Source organism: Nicotiana tabacum, chromosome 12 (assembly GCF_000715075.1).
Source record: "Nicotiana tabacum cultivar K326 chromosome 12, ASM71507v2, whole genome shotgun sequence".
Lineage (NCBI taxonomy): Eukaryota > Viridiplantae > Streptophyta > Magnoliopsida > Solanales > Solanaceae > Nicotiana > Nicotiana tabacum.
In genome coordinates this window covers 100,595,907-100,601,526 of record NC_134091.1, presented here as the reverse complement: position 1 = coordinate 100,601,526, position 5,620 = coordinate 100,595,907, and positions in this window count along the sequence as shown.

Here is a 5,620-nt window from a genome sequence, read left to right as displayed (position 1 = left end):
CTGAGCTGTTTTCTATTTTCCAGACCTTCCACGCTGAAATTCAAAATCAATTTGGGGTTTCTATTCGCACATTTCATAGTGATAATGCCCGAGAGTATTTGTCTTCCCCATTTCAGCAGTTTATGAAATCTCATGTGATTATTCATCAAACATCTTGTCCGTACACATCTCAACAAAATGGGGTAGCTGAAAGAAAGAATAGACATCTTATTGAAACTGCTCGTACCCTACTCATACAATCTCATGCTCCGTTGCGTTTTTGGGGGGATGCCGTTCTTACATCTTGCTATCTTATTAATCGTATGCCATCTTCAGCTATCCAGAACCAAGTTCCATTCTCTGTCATGTTTCCCCATTTACCTTTATTCTCTCTTCCACCCCGTATCTTTGGAAGCACTTGTTTTGTCCATAACCTTACTCCAGGAACAGATAAATTAGCTTCTCGTGCTCTTAAGTGCGTATTTCTGGGTTTCTTGAGAACATAAAAGGGGTATCGATGCTACTCTCTTGACCTCCAGCGGTACCTTATGTCCGCTGATGTTACCTTCTTTGAAACCCAATTATTCTTCACAAGTTCGGGTTATCACTTAGATATTTTTGAGATACTACCAGTTTCATCTTTTGGAGATTCAGTCACTCTAGCTCCACCACCTACAGCTCCAGTTGTAGCTCCACCACCTATAGCTCCAGTTATAGCTCTACCACCTATAGCTCCAGTTCCACCACCTACAGCTCCGATTGTAGCTCCACCACCTATAGCTCCAGTTCCTCCACATAATCCAGTTCAACCTTCTGCAGCTCCACCATTCTTGACTTATCATCGACGTCCACATCCAGTATCAGGCCCAGGTGATTCACGCCCCGCATCAGATTCTGCACCTACTGCAGACTTGTCTCCTCTTAGTCAGCCAATTGCACTCCGTAAAGGTGTACGATCCACACTTAATCCTAATCCCCACTATGTCGGTTTAAGTTATCATCATCTGTCGTCACCACATTATGTTTTTATATCTTCTTTGTCCACTGTTTCTATCCCCTAAGTCTACAGGTGAGGCACTATCTCATCCATGATGGCGACATGCTATGATTGACGAGATGTCTGCTTTACATGCGAGTGACACTTGGGAGCTTGTTCCTCCTCCTGCAGGTAAGTCTACTGTTGGTTGTCATTGGGTTTATGCAGTCAAAGTCGGCCCGGATGGCCAGGTTGATCGGCTTAAGGCTCGTCTTGTTACAAAAGGATATACTCAGATTTTTGGGCTTGATTATAGTGATACTTTCTCTCCCATGGCTAAAGTAGCATCTATTCGTCTCTTTTTGTCCATGGCTGTTGTACGTCATTGGCCTCTTTATCAGTTAGACATTAAGAATGCTTTTCTCTACGATGATCTTGAGGAAGAAGTTTATATGGAGTAACCACCTGGTTTTGCTGCTCAGGGAGAGTTTAATGGTTGTGTGTGCAGATTGCGCAAGTCACTATATGGTTTAAAACAGTCCCCTCGAGCTTGGTTTGGTAAGTTTAGCACAATTATTCAGGAGTTCGGCATGACTCGTAGTGAGGCTGATCACTCTGTGTTTTATCGGCATTCTGCTCCTAATTTGTGTATTTATCTAGTGGTTTATGTTGATGATATTGTTATTACCGGTAATGATCAGGATGGTATTACTAATCTAAAGCAACATCTATTTCAGCACTTCCAGACTAAGGATCTGGGCAGATTGAAGTATTTTCTAGGTATTGAGGTCGCTCAGTCTAGCTCAGGTATTGTTATTTCACACCGGAAGTATGCCTTAGACATTCTTGAGGGAGACTGGAATGATGGGTTGCAGACCTATTGACTCTCCTATGGATTCGAATGCTAAGCTTCTGCCTTGACAGGGGGAGCCTCTTAGAGACCCTACGAGATATAGGAGGTTGGTTAGCAAATTGAATTACCTCACAGTGACTAGACCTGGCATTTCTTTTCCGGTGAGTGCTGTAAGTCAGTTTATGGATTCTCCCTGTGATAGTAACTGGGATGCAGTTGTTCGCATTCTTCGGTATATAAAGTCAGCTCCAGGCAAAGGATTACTATTCGAGGATCGAGGCCACGAGCAGATTGTTGGGTACACAGATGCTGATTGAGCAGGATCACCTTTTGATAGACGTTCTACGTCTGGATATTATGTTCTAGTAGGAGGTAATTTGGTCTCGTGGAAGAGCAAGAAACAGAATGTAGTTGCTCGATCTAGCACCGAAGCCGAATATCGGGCCATGGCTATGGCGACGTGTGAGTTAGTTTGGGTCAAGCAGTTGCTCAATGAGTTAAAGTTCGGAGAAATCAGCAAGATGGAACTAGTGTGTGATAACCAAGCTGCTCTTCATATTGCGTAAAATCCGGTGTTCCATGAGAGGACTAAACACATTGAGATCGACTGTCACTTTGTTAGAGAAAAAATACTTTCAGGAGATATTGTTACAAAGTTTGTAAAGTCGAATGATCAACTAGCAGATATTTTTACTAAGTCTCTTACTGGTTCTCGTATTAGTTACATGTGCAACAAGCTCGGTACATATGATGTGTATGCACCGGCTTGAGGGGGAGTGTTAGTTTATAGATATGTATAGTGTAGTCTTGTCCTACATTGGAAGAGGAGTAATATCTCCTTGTAGTGTATAGCTATAAACTAACACATTGGCTGACAAGGACATAGTGGTCCCCAACTTTGAGGAGGCGATTATTACCCATGTTGAGGGGTACCTAAGTGTTTACACTTATCACTTCACATTGGGCCCGACAGACCTGGTCATTATAGACTTCTGTAGGAGGTACGAGGTATGCCTTGATCAGATCCACCCATCGTTATGGAGGATCGTAATCCTCCTTTAATTTTTTGTGAATAAGATCGACTCCTGTCAGCTCACCGTGGATCATATACTCCGTCTGTTTAGTCTATGAATCTTCTGAAGGGGGCTGATAATGCTCGTGCGCCGGGCTAGTAAAGCCCCATTATCAAGGATCGATGAAGACCGGGATCGAGGTTGGCAGGGATGCTTTGTTCGGGTGAGGACCTCAGACTTGATTCCGGATGAATTTAGGCCATTCCCCGAGAAGTGGAATGCATCACGTAAGTAAAACTTTCCTTTGAATGTTGATTTCATGTTCATCTCTCTTTTCCTCATTGGTATTCGTGGCGGGTGCAACTGTTGCTCGAGTCCCAAATGCTATCCCTCGGTTAAAGGAGTGAATCGAAGGTATTGTTTCACAGATGCCCTACTCTGAGCGCTCGTGGAGCAAACTCTCGAAGGGCCGTTGGGAGGCCCGTTACCATGGTAATATCTCTTTCCCAAATAAGTTACGCTAGGCTTCTTCTTCTAGCATCACGTTCTTATTTCTTTTATTTCCTTTTGCAGGTTTCCTAAGACCGTCGAGCTTAGGCCTCCGGTTAGGGGCGAGGACTTGCCCGCTGATTCTTCTGCTTCGGGACAGCCCGGAGCCATAGCAGGAGAGAAAAAAAGGAAGAGGGCCCCGAGTTCCCCAAGCTCGGAGAAAAAGATACCAAGGAGAAGGTTGGTTCGTAAGCCAAAGAAAAGATCCAGCTCCCGAGTGCATTTCTCAGACTCACTTTTTCGGCTCAGGGACGAGCCTGAGGAGGACGAGCTGTTTATGGCCCACGAGTCATCTATCCCCGAGGAATGGATGGCAACCGAGGGGGAAACGACGGAGGCTAATCCCCCTCAAGTTCATGAGGCTGGTGCTGAAGTGAGGGCCAAGATCTTTCGAGATACTGGCTCCGCCCTGCCCGGTGTTATAGATATTTTGGGATCGCCCTCGTTCACAGAGTCTATGTTCGATGAAGCCGGGGCGACAAAGGAGCGATCCAATGAAGGGGTTCATGGAGTGGACGATCCCCTTCGATGCTTCTTTGATGGTGTGGACTCAACCACCATAGAAGACTTCACCGAGTTAGACAATTTAGAGGTGCCGAGGAAAAGCCCATCCTCGGAGGTCGGTGGGTCGAACTTGAGCCAGAGGTTGATCAATCGGTTCCCCGCTCCGACCGCGGATCCTGGTCGGAAGCAATCTGTCGTTATCACCATTCCAGAGGATGCCCGGGTTCTTTTCGCCCCTATAGGGATAGCTAGTTACCTCCAGTGCCTGGTAACCGAAGACGACCAAGCAAAAATGAATGAGGAGGATGCGCCATGCTTGTTCAACGAAGCTCAACAGGTACTGAACCGGGTAAGGTGTTATTACACTCTCTTTTCTTCGGGTCCAGTTTTTGATGACTTTAATGCCTTTTCCTCTCCTTATTTTGCAGGCCTCGGTTCTTCACCATGAAACCTTTCTCCGGTATCGGGATGTGCTTAGCCAACCCGAGGCCGATGTCAAAGAGCTTGTTGAGAAGAGTGACATGTATAAGCTTCTCAACGAGCATCGCGAAGGAGAAGGCAAGAACCTTCGAGTTGAGTTGGATGCGACTCAGAAAGAACATGCCAACCTGGTAGAATATTTAAAGATCTTTGAAGTTAGTGATGACGAGTTAGACATGGTGAGTAATGGTCAGAACCCGCAGGTTCAGCAGAAGGTTGATCGGGTCGACCAGCTCCGAGCCGAGATGGACGAGGTTAAGGCCATGGTCAAAGAGTCGATGGGAAAATTGGACCGATTGGCTTTGGAAAAGGAGACTGCCCAGGAGCAGCTGGCATCGGCAGAGGCCCAACTTCGAGTGGCGAGGGAGAAAGCTGAGGCCCGATCCCAAAAAATCGAAGACCTCCAGTCTCAACTGGGCTCGGCCGCTGCCGAACGGGATACCCTTGCCCAGAAGCTTAAAGCAGCCAAATCAGTGGTATAAATAACCAGGTCCAACGCCAAAGAGATAGTGGCCCAGTACAAAGCTAATGTTGAGGCAGCCCAGGACCGCCTGAAAGTTATTACCGAATAAGTGAAGTGGCAGTCCCGAATGGAGGCTCTCGAGGAAGTTCATGCCTGTGGTTTCGACTTAACGTTCGAGATCGAAAATGTTAAGAGGCTCGAGGCCGAGGCCAAAAAGTTAGCATATCCCGAGGATGAGGAAGGCTCCGAGGGCTCCAAGGGCGGAGAAGAACCCGATGATCTTGGTGACGAGGCGGGCCCCGGCGAAGATCACGCTTAGGCGCCTTGTAGATTTTTTTTTTTCTATTTTTCTATTTCTTTTTAGACCATTTGGCCTTTGTATTTTTGGCAATTTTCAAGTTTGTTTCTTTTGAATTTTTCTTTACGATTGCAAAGATTTCAAATGCCATAGTACGTAGTAATAAGGTCTATTTCGGAGGTTCGAATAAGGCTGGTTCTCGATGTGATTTTATTTATAATTCGTGGGGGCTTGGTATGACCGGAAGCTTTCCCCAAAGTTCTTATTTAGAAGTTTTTAGATTATAATTTTGCCGAGGGTAGCCTTTGGATCAGTTTGGAAATTTTGAAGGCGTCTCCGAGCCGTTTCTAGGATGGCCGTAGCCTTTTAAGTTCGGGTATTGCCCAATAAGTTTATTACCCCAGGCTTCGATGTCCGAGCCATCCGAGCTTGCCGAGGACGATACTCCCCGAATGGGGGTGGCCGTAGCCTTTAAAGTTTGGGCACTTCTTAATAGGTTTTTGTG